The 12,371-nt window shown below is 42.0% G+C and overlaps 1 protein-coding gene across 3 annotated transcripts in view; it reads left to right on the top strand.

Moving 5' to 3' along the window:
- The first annotated feature begins 2,108 nt into the window (after nt 1-2,108).
- Nucleotides 2,109-12,371, top strand: part of PCDH15 (protocadherin related 15) — a 1,154,330-nt gene continuing 1,144,067 nt past the window's right edge. For 2 of the 3 annotated variants that reach the window (XM_083149094.1, XM_083149092.1), the window contains exon 1: nt 2,109-2,814. The gene's annotated coding sequence lies outside the window, so the exon portion shown is untranslated. The remainder of the gene's footprint in view (nt 2,815-12,371) is intronic. The other variant, XM_083149096.1, reaches the window with a different exon arrangement.

The following is a 12,371-nucleotide window of genomic DNA, read 5'->3' as shown; positions in this document are numbered from 1 at the left end:
CAGCTGCCGACCAGGGACCACGGACTCAGCGCTCACCGCTCTCTGGACACAACCGCAAGTGCAGGATACACCGGTGGACAGAAGGACATCTCCACGTCGGATCAAGTTAGCCACGTCCAACGCGTTTCGTCAACAGGAAGGACTTCGTCAGGGGTCCTTCCTGTTGACGAAACGCGTACACTTCACCCCGCAGCCCACATCCTGACGAAATGGCCATAGGGGCCATGAAATGTTGATGACACTGCTGGAGCACCTTGTAATGTATTTGTCTTTTTAATACAATTATCTTTTGAAAGAACGTGGAGTGCCGACTCTCTTTGCCCTCTTGGACAAAAAATCTGCTGTGTATCTACTCCAGTACGGCACCCCGGACGTTGCCATCTCACCCAGAGTGCCAAAGACTTATATATATATATATATATATATATATATATATCTATATATATCTACATAGATATAAATAATGCTACAGAGTTAGATATACATATGCAGGTGCATATGCATATGTATATTACTATATTACTATATTATTATATTATTATTAGAGTTAGATATACATATAACTACATGTGCACACACACTGCAATTTGTACTTCTGATTTTGACTATGTAGTCAAAATCTTAAGTAAAGTTAGTACAGATCAGTAGGTATACAGCTTGCGATCGGCTTTGCAAGAAAAAATAGATTGTGCAGGTGAGCCAATTGTGCGAGCAAGGGCGTAACTACCATAGGTGCAAGGGGTGCAGCTGCTATGGGGCTCAGAGCTGAAGGGGGCCCATCTTTACTGTCTAATAGTGTGTACACACGGTAAGATTTGGCTTCCGATGTTCCCGATATAGGGAACATCGGAAGCCAAATCGCATGCTTTTTTAGGGCTTATGAGCGCTGCCGATGCACGCTCCCGTGTGAGCGCAAATCGGCAGCCAGATAGAGAGGGCAGGCAAGACTATATAGTGCAGATCTGCACTATATAGTGTAAATTGTGCCCCTCTAGCATGCCGTGAGATGCGAGTCCTGATACGATCTGATCGCATTGGTACTCGGATGTCACGGCATATCCTGCCTTGTGTACACACCTTAAGTAATATGTTTTACATACATGTATCACCATCAGTTGCTAACTAGGGGGCACTTAAAAACTTTTTTATGGGGCCTACGAATATCTTGTTACGCCCCTGGTATACAGCCTGGTGTTCTAGTATAGTCTCCAAGCTTTGTCTCCCTGCATTGTTCCTTTGTACGGCGCTGCAAAACACTTGTGGCGCCTTATAAATAAAATTATAATAATAATAATAGTCAAAATCTTACATAGCCAATATGTTACCTTGTGTATGCATCCCAACTAGCTACATAGATAGAAGTACATAAAACTACATGGGTGCCGGATGACTGACCGGCGGTTGGGATTCCAACAGTCATTACACCGATGTCGGAATCCCGACTGCTAAAAGACCGACAGATGGGCAGTGGCTATTCTCCCTCAGGGGGTCCAAGACCCCCATAGAGGGAGAATAAAATAGGTGGTGAGCATAGCAAGCCAGTGTGCCCGCAGTGTAACGAGCGCAGTGGGATTTCGACGTCGGGCTAATGACTGTCAGAATCCCGACTGTCGGTGTGTTATACCCAGGGCTATTTTTCAGTAGGCTCCAGCAGGAACTGTGGCCCTTATTCTAGTTCACTCTTTCTGACAAAATATTTCTTGGATGGACAAAACCATGTGCACTGCAGGTGAGGCAGGTGTAAAACCCCACCCAAATCTAATTATCTAGAACAAGGACCACAGTTCCTGCTGGAGCCTGCAGAAAAATAGCCCTGGTTATACCACACTTAAACTACATAGATACAAATGCATACAACTATCTATACATATAGCTACACAGATATACGGTACATATGAAATATATATATAGAGAGAGATTATTTTTTTAAGAACTTTAGCCCATAGCCACTGTATGTGCACTATGTGACTGTGATCAGTAACACTGAGTACTGAAGGGAAGTGCAGCTTTTGAGCTGACGTGCCTGAGTGATATCCATAGTACAGTAGCAGCATGCCTGCTGCCGGTCCTGTGATACATAGGGTACTGTAGGCACATACTGTATAAGGTGCTGTGTAATCAGATGGCACCCAGTACTGTCTCTCCTCCCGGCTCAGATGTGTCCCCCCCGGTGGCTGCTGCTCTCCCCTAGTAATTGTCACGTTTAGTAAGATCAGATGGCAGAGGGTGGAGTTAATGATCGGGCTGACGGAGTGACACCAACGTGTCTACCTGCTGTGAGCTGTGCAATAGCGGCCAGCGCATTCCTTAGCCACAGAGCAGCCGCTGTGCGCGATGCCATCCAGGAAACGCAGCCGCACATCGCAGCAGCAGCAGCCGGCGCCGGGCGCTCTCTGATGGGAGCTCTATCCTGCAAGCTGCCGCTGCATCTGTGAGACAGTACGATCACCATTTCCCTATCAGTGCTTCTGATGCCTTTTATGTGATCGGATTGCAGAAACCTAATCCTCTTGTCTGCTAAGGGGGCAGAGTCCTAGGGAAGGAGAAGACTACCATTGAGTGAGAGCACTCTTGCGATTAATAATGAAGCCCTCGTCTGCAGGCTGTTGTGGGGATGAGGGTGTTTGCTGAGCCTGAGCTGTCAGCCTGGCTGCTGGGAAGAGTTAGGAGGATATAACCCTGTGGATGAATTTGCAAGACCTGGTCATCAGCACCTGCATGTGCACTAACAGATTAGCCTTTTAACTATGCTAATGCATTGGGTTACATTACTGTCAAGGGATTATTTTCCACTATAACCTCATTTTCTAACAGGTAAGTGCAGTATCATGCAACATTCTATATTGTGCAACGATGTTACTGCTCATTTTAAAGAGCAATACGGGTGTATTTTATTTTATCTGAACCTACTGTAGTTTATGTTCACACAGACTTGTTCTATAGGACATGTACTACACTACTACAGTGCACATTGCTGGATCTATAGGACATGTCCTACACTATAGTTCACAGTGCTGGTTCTATAGAACAGTTCATACACTACAGTGCACATTGCTGGTTCTATAGGACATGTACTACACTACTACAGTGCACATTGCTGGTTCTATAGGACATGTACTACACTACTACAGTGCACATTGCTGGATCTATAGGACATGTCCTACACTATAGTTCACAGTGCTGGTTCTATAGAACAGTTCATACACTACAGTGCACATTGCTGGTTCTATAGGACATGTACTACACTACTACAGTACACATTGCTGGTTCTATAGGACATGTACTAAACTACTACAGTACACATTGCTGGTTCTATAGGACATGTACTACACTACTACAGTACACATTGCTGGTTCTGTAGGACATGTCTTACACTATAGTTCACAGTGCTGGTTCTATAGAACAGTTCATACACTACAGTGCACATTGCTGGTTCTATAGGACATGTACTACACTACTACAGTGCACATTGCTGGTTCTATAGGACATGTACTACACTACTACAGTGCACATTGCTGGTTCTATAGGAAATGTACTACACTACTACAGTGCACATTGCTGGTTCTATAGGACATGTACTACACTACTACAGTGCACATTGCTGGTTCTATAGGACATGTCCTACACTACTACAGTGCACAATGCTGGTTCTATAGGACATGTCCTACACTACAGTACACAGTGCTAGTTCTATAGAATAGTTCATACACTACAGTGCACATTGCTGGTTCTATAGGATATGTCCAACACTACAATACACATACTGTAGCTGGTCCTATATGTCATACACTACTACAGTACACATAGCTGGTTCTATAGGACATTTACTACACTACTACAGTACACATAGCTGGTTCTATAGGACATGTACTACACTACTACAGTACACATAAGTAATTATATAGTACATGTCCTACACAACTACAGTACACATTACTGGTTCTATAGGACACGTACTACACCACTACAGTACAGCTGGTTCTATAGAACATGTACTACACTACAGTATACATTGCTGGTTCTATAGGACATGTCCTACACTGCTACAGTACACATTGCTGGTTCTATAGGACATGTACTACACTTCAGTATACATTTATACGACATGTACTACACTACAGAACATATAGCTGGTTCTATAGGGCATGCTTAACACTACAATACACATAGCTGGTTATATAGTGCATGTCCTACACTACAATGCACATAGCTGGTTCTATAGTGCATGTACTACACTACAGTACACATAGATGGTTCTGTAGTGCATGTCCTACACTACAGTACACATAGCTAGTTCTATAGTACATGTCCTGCATTACGGTACACAGTGCTGGTTCTATAGTACATGTTCTTCACTACAGAACACAGTGCTGGTTCTATAGTACATGTCCTGCACATTGTTGGTAGTATAGGACATGCCCTACACTACAGTACACATTGCTGGCTCTGTAGTACATATCCTGCACTACTGTACACATAGCTGGTTCAATAGGACATGTCCTACACTACAGTACACATTTCTGGTAGAATAGGACATGTCCTACACTACAGTACACACTGCTGGTAGTATAGGACATGCCCTACACTACAGTACACATTGCTGGCTCTGTAGTACATATCCTGCACTACAGTACACATAGCTGGTTCTATAGGACATGCCCTGCACTACTGTACACGTAGCTGGTTCAATAGGACATGTCCTACACTACTGTACACACTGCTGGTAGTATAGGACGTGTCCTACACTACAGTACACATTGCTGGCTCTGTAGTACATGCCCTGCACTACAGTACGTGTTTGGGAAAGTTAGGGAAAAGTTTGCTGTTATCTGATGGATAGTGCTGCTACCCAATGCACTGACTGTACAGATGCACTGTATAATGTTGGTGAGTTGGGTTAGTGCTCTCGTTGGAATAAGTGTTATTGTTGGTGGATTTCTATTTATTTGTTTTTTACAGTAAAAATACATATTTGTTCATATTTACATGGATTAGGGCAAAATGTTATGGATTCTTCTAACAGTATGCCCACTCTTCTATGTATTTTATGATGGGGTTTTTTTTATTACTTTTTCTCCTTAATTCGTTGTTTTGTGGAGTATGGTATTAATTAGTACAATTGAACATTGTTCTAAGCGATTTGGCATTCTACTGTGTTGTTAAACAGACTTGTAAATAACTCAGTACTACTGTTTATTGGTTATGGGACTTTGGATGTTACTGGTGCATGTACTGTATAAGTAGCTGCTAAATATTTGGGGGGGGGGGGGGGATGTTACAACAGGAACGTTACACTATTACAACCGAATATGCTTTCATCTGTCAGACTTGTGTGTGCAACAGCGCAGCCTCCTCTTTATTTCATGAGTGTATTTCCATTTCTTTGCTTCTATAAGGACATGTGGTGCCCTTGCTGTGGCAGCTGTACATACGATCTAATTATTATCAGTCAGGCTTTCCTATTCTGTGCACTACTGGATCAAAAACTTGTTGTGCATTAAGATCATACACAGAAAATCTCTATTACCGCTTTAATGAATGACATCGTCCTAATTGCAAGTCCAGCTAATTAATGTATCCCTCTGTTGTGTTAACCTAGATGTCAGAAGGAGGTTTCTCCTGGTCTGGGTCAGTGCTTCCATATGGTAATACCACGATTGTGCTCCTCAATAATAGTTCCCTTTAATTTCTCTATTCTGCTTAACATTCATGGAGTGGGTGCTGCTTGCAACATGTTGCAGCAGAGCAGGTTTGGACTGCAGTGATAGGTGCTTACAAAAACCCTCACTGTTTCCGTTAGAAACTAAGGGGCCATCATACGATCAAATCTGTAGTCAACTCAATACATTTATTTTTCAGGTCAATGATGCACAGGTTGCTATCTTATATCTACTGTATATAGCCTATTAAGTATAGAGACTGATCCTTTAGTATGTTGATGGATCCACTACATTTATATATATATATATATATATATATATATATATATATATATATATATATATATATATATATATATACATACATACTGTGTGTATATATATATATATATATATATATATATATATATACATACTGTATATATATATATATATATATATATATATACATACTGTATATATAGCTTTCATTAAGTGTAATTCTAAAACTGTTGCATGAGTTTAAGGAAAATGTAAAATACTGTAAACCTCTTGTAATTATTCTTAATTAATGCATAATACTCTGTTCTGAAATGCTCTTTAATCATCATGAAGTTTTTAGAATTATTCCAACAGTCTTAAGTGAGTGCACCAAGAACAGTAAAATAAGACTTGAACAGTGTTGCAGTAATGTAACTCTAGCCTTCATGTCACCTCCTTGCACTTTGCTACTGTGCCCAATGTTTGTCACACAAGTCTGTAACTATGCAGAGAGTAGGACTGTCTACTCTATCCATATAGGTACTTATCTTTTCTTATGGGTCCAACAGCCTCTCTCCTATGAACAACTTTTACACTGCATTGTCATAACCCAATTTGTCACAAATCCAGTCCTAAGAGCACCTTACACTATGTTTTCCTGGTCTCATCACCGAAACCAAAATTCTCAGTGCTGTTTGTTAAATCTCTGTAAATGTCAATCAGTAATGTATACACCTGTACTCCAGATAGGAGATATTTCAGACATGTGCTTTGACCGGAGCACAGGAACTAGGGAACTCTGTTCTCACCAACTAAACTGGGGTATGCAGCAATGTAACTTTAAATTGAGTAGGAAATATGTCCTACTGTACATCAAGTTGTTGAAACTTGCTTCAATGTTACAGATGGTCTGTGCTGTAAATGGCATTTTTGGGTGGTTTCCTGCTCTTGTTGTAGTTATCTAATACTGAGTAACTGTTCCGTTATGTTGTCTGTAATTACCATTTTATTGATCATATATCAGCTGAGTAACTGGGTCAAGACATTGACTGGAATGTAGTTCTATATAAAAATCTGACAAGCCTCTAATTCAGGATTTTAACCATGAAATGTGGAAGAAACAGTGGGCAGAAATATCATTATTGTCATGACCTCAGGTGGTGGTGTGAGAGAACAGTGAAATTACAAGATCACAGTGATAATTAAAGAAAACCTTGGGGGGACTTTGCAAGGTCATCTTTTCTTACTCTTAATCATAGAGTAGAAAATCACTGAGGATGCTCTTGGGTTGCGGTGGATCACCAGAATGAAGGTTAAGTGTCCATGAGGAACGATTCTTTCTCTTTACTTCATGGCAAAACTATCAAAGTGGTTTCAGCTTAGATACAGTAACTGAAATTGGATCTGATTAATCCCACTCATACAACCACGGTGCTATCCTTTAACCAGCGTCTAAAGATTGATTAAACTGGGGATGCGTTTGAAAATGATAAATGGGAACATTATGAGCAAATTGACAACTGTATTCTGAATTGTTCCATTAAAAAAAAAAACAGGATCCTTTGTTTTAGAAATTGCAGAATGGGTGCATGTTTTTCAGTCCATGTTGCAGCATGCACGCAGCGTCAGTTTCTTTGTCCATTCACCAGAGGCCAGATCTTGTGGTAAAGTTCTAATGGTGGCAAACTTTGGGACCAAGTTCTAAGATCGACATCATTTTACGAAAGGGGCCTAATAAACATGTCACTTTGAAAGAATGCTTATTCTGTTTCCTCTGTAAGTTTGCATATCCATTGTATTGATAGATAGAGACCTCAACAGTATTGGAATAATATAACTCTAGCCTTCATGTCAACTCTCTGCATATTGCTCCCAAATACAGTGTTTGTCAGACAAGGCAATAACTATGCAGATATGCATATACTGTAAGTACGTAGAGATTCTTTCATGGGTCCAACAGCCTCTATCATGTGTACAACAGTTGCACTACATTGTCATGAACCATTGCTCAACAAATTAAGCCCAAATGTTCATACACAATGCACAATATATCATTAACAATATATACACAATATTGATACACCTACCTGTAGTTTTAATGATGCTTTCTCCCATTGGTCATATTGCCCCCCCCCCCCCCATGTCATTTGAATCAGTGGGGGGGGGGGGAGGGGGCAGGTGCAGTCGATGAATGATAACTGTATTAACTTATTAACTTAAGCTGAGAACACACTACATGATTTGCACCACTGCTGATTTCATTAAGGTTATCGGCATTGCTCTTAGATTAATGATATAGGGCATATTGCTAGCTTGTTGGGGTTCCACACCCCATACTTACACCTAGTATTAGGGACCCACTGGGCTGGTATTATTTTTCCCAAAAAGTATGTCAAGAACCTCGATTTTGCTCTAAGTTAGATTGCAGAGTTTATTTTCATGGCTGTGATCAAGAAAAAAAGCAGTTAGACTGCAGATGATACATCATATGCGGTCAATTTTCAATGTTACATCGTATGCGATCCTAGTCATGGCTGCTGAATAGGATAAATATTCATGGCAGCCATGACAATCTGCAACGCCGATCCAAGGAGCACGGGAATGGACCCCAGATCAGAGTCAGAGCAAAATTCATGTGATATGGCCAATTTTTATCCAATCCCTCGATACGGAAGCTCAGAACAGATAAAAAGTGGACATATCACACTAGTGGATAGGGCATTTACATGTTTTCCAGATCTTATCAGAGAATCAAAAGTTATTAGGGCTATTTGTTAAGGCCCTCATACATCAGGCCAACTTGTCCGATTTATCACATGCAGTTCCCAGGGAGCTACAGGCGGAGGGAGTCGGACCCCAGGAGCCAAGTGGGGTGGGGGGGGGGGCTGCGTGCAGAGGGCCGGGCAGGGGACACAGAAAGGCAGTGGGCGGTGAACGCGGCGAGGGGACCAGAGAGTCAGGTAGCATAATGGAAGCTGGGCAGCGGACGCAGATTGAAAAAAAAGCATACAAATGAATGGGCAGCCAGTGATTGGCTGAGAGCTCTCTCAGCCAATCAGCGTTTGGCTGAGAGAGCTCTCAGCCAATCACTGGCTGCCCATTCATGTGTATGTGTTTTTTTTCTGTGTGCGTCCACTGCCTGGCTTCCCCTAGGCTACCCAGCACTCTGGTCCCCTTGCCACGCCAAGACCAGGGGGCGTCCACTGCCCCGCCTGGGGACGCAAAGAGATGACCTTACAGAGTGGAGTGTCATGGTGCAAGCCCATCACCATAGGTACATATGTAAACACTGCAGTGCAACAACAGTAATGACCATTTGTCATTGTGTATTAATATGTATATTGTGCATTACTGTCCTGATGACAGGGCCACCGAGCCCTGAAACGTTGATCTCCCTGCACATGGATTAAAAGCCTCTGAGTGCCGCTTGTATTTCATATGGTTGTGTGTATGTGTGTGTGCATGTATGTATATATATGTATGTATATATATATATATATATATATATATATATATAGTGTCTGTAACTTTTCTGACACCTCCTGCTTAAAACCCAAAAAGTCAGAAGGATCGTGAGGGCAACTTTCACGGCCTGTATTCATACTGAAGATCAAGATCAAGCGAGCTTTTGCCTTTCTGCTCCACGGGAGGTTTCTGTCCTCCCCTGAGCTTGCCTTAGGACACCTGCGTTCACAGGTGTACTGCCCCAGTCAAACTCCCCACCTGACACTATCCCCGGTGCGGGTCACGCGCCGGCCAATTGATGGACCGGGTGCTTGGAGCCAGAAGCATGGAGCCAGAAGCAAGAGCCTGCTCGGGGCTTGCCCCAACGCCTCTCCGGGTATGTGAAAAAACGGTACATGTCTCCGAAAATCTGGCAGCAAGCGACACTACATCTCTTTCTCTGTCACACATGCACAAACACAGAGGCAATCACAAAGTAGCAAACTAGCTTTCAAAGCAATTTGCTTCAAGCGGGCTTACTAGTACTTTTACATAAAAAAAAAAGGGGACATGGTAGACAAAATAAATTCAGATATGATTTCTCTCCTGTTTTACAAATGCTTCTAATTCAGGTACAGGTACTGCACATACAATATAGTAAAACATTTGATCTAGTGATGTAACATTACATTTAACAGGAAATAACCATATAATTTGTCAAATTGTAGAATTCTTTTTTTTTTTGCTTTGTATATAGGTACAGAGCAGAAATATATTTGGATCATTTCATGCAAGTTTGTTTATTCCTTGCCTGTACAGTCAACACTCCAAATAACTGATTTGTATTTCAATTTTTATATGTCATCCATTGATTCATTATAAATATATATGTGCTGTCTTATCTTTGTGACTTAAACAGGAAAGGAAAGAATTTTGGTGAGATTACATTTCCATATTCCCTCCGAGAATCGCTGGCCACCGCGAGCTTGTGTACTGTAGAGTTTTTGTATCTTACTCAGTTCATCACTCATAGCCTCTGCCAGGCCACCTGCTGCAGTGACTGAGAGCTTTAATGTCTGGGAAATAACATTTCACACATACAACAGTTTCTCTATTGAGAATGCACAAGTCATCTAAATAGTCAAATTTAGATGCAGTACATCCCATTCACAGATCCAGATCCATAGTGAAATCTAAAGGAATGCTGAACAAGGGCTTCATTCAGCAAAATGTGCCAAATTCTAAGGGTTTTCATTAAAGTGTATAGTTATATTAGTTACTTTCCTGAAGGTACAGGTTTTGAGTCTTTGAATGATTTAAAGTAAGTCCATGCAAATAACTTTGTTTTTTTTTATTTGCAATAATTTTATTTAAATCATTCATAGACTGACGATGTACATTTTTATGTTCCCTGGGCACAGCAAGTACTCCCACATAGGACTATTTGACCAATCTTTCCAGTTGTATTTATGTAAAGTGTCAAGAAAAAAAAATCTTACTGTTATATTGTAGACACTAGTTATAATCCTTTTTACACACAACAAAGGGCCTAATTCAAACCTGTACACTATGCTGCTCATACTCGTTGCCTAGCAAAACAGGTCAGTGCTGATCACCACCCGCCAAATGCCTGGCTCTCCCCCCGCCACCCGCACTGCCCGCATCCCCTCGCAAGCATGTGAGGGAATATGTACGAGAACACATCCCCTCGCACGCGGCCGAAGGGGACAGAAATCATTCAACGGTTCCTGACCATCAAATGATTTCTCTCCCCTTCGGAAATAAAAGTCTGAACTGACTTTTATCTCCGCCACAGATCGCCGAATACGGGGCAGGTGCTGAGGTCATGTGATGTCAGCCACCCACCCCATGCAGGCATCGACCCGCCTGCAAACCCAGGGGAACTCCCAGCATTTTCAGGGGAATGCCAATAAAAATGGGGGGCGTTCCCCTGCTGCCGACACCTGCCCGTGCAAACGTTTTGGTGAGTGTGATACTCGCCGAAGGCATTTGCACAGGGGGTCTGCATATGTGCATATCCGAGCATGCGCAGACACCCACCATCAGAAACAGGGCCGAATTCGGTCCCATCCTTACAAGCCTAAATCAGGCTGAATATAAAATGACATAAAGTTGACATGCAGGTCGACATTGACAAAAGTTCGACACAAGCAAAAAGTTGGCTTGGCAATGGTCAACACATGATACGGTCAACATGAGTTTCTTTTTACAATTTTTCTTCTTTTTACTTTTTTTTTACTTTTCCATATTTTACCATCTAGGTGGACTCCGGGTGGGAATACTAAAGTGAGGAAATGTGTTCAAGTGTCGACATTGACAACAAGAAATCCCTGAAAAACTCATGTTGACCTTTTCATGTGTTGACTTTTTGTCAAACTTGACCTTTTGGTGTCCACCTATTGACTGTCTACTAGACACTGTCCACCCTTTGATCCATAACGTTACCAAAATAGTGCACACTTTTTTTACAGATGTCATGCACCTAACTGAGGCAGCATGTGACTTCTCATATATTCTACATCGGCGTAAAAACAACTTCTACATTTTATTCAGGGGTAAACGCAGGATTTTCAGAAGGGGGTTTCCAGAGGGGGGGAGCAAAGCACGGAGATGGACACTTAGGTGACCCAGTATATGCCGGGTCAGTTCAAGTATTATAGATAGACCAAATGTATATAAATAATAATAATAATAATACATACATACATACATACATACATACATACATACATACAGGGGCATCAACAGCAGTGTAGGCCCCTGGGCATAACAATGTATTGGGGCCCCTACCGATCCTCCAGTGGTAGGGGTGGAGGAAGCTTTGATGTCCCCCGGGTGGTAGGTACTACTGCTCCTGATGAAGACGTGTTTAGCACGTCGAAACGCGTTGAGCCCTACCTTTTTGATTGGCCCTGAGCCCCACCATCTGATTGGCTCCATCTTATAGCCTATACAGAAGCCCTACCAATTGTTTGGTATTCACCTGAAGCCCACACGAACATCTTG

Source organism: Crinia signifera, chromosome 6 (genome assembly GCF_055691185.1).
Source record: "Crinia signifera chromosome 6, ASM5569118v1, whole genome shotgun sequence".
Taxonomy (NCBI): domain Eukaryota; kingdom Metazoa; phylum Chordata; class Amphibia; order Anura; family Myobatrachidae; genus Crinia; species Crinia signifera.
This window is presented reverse-complemented; position numbering and strand designations above follow the sequence as displayed.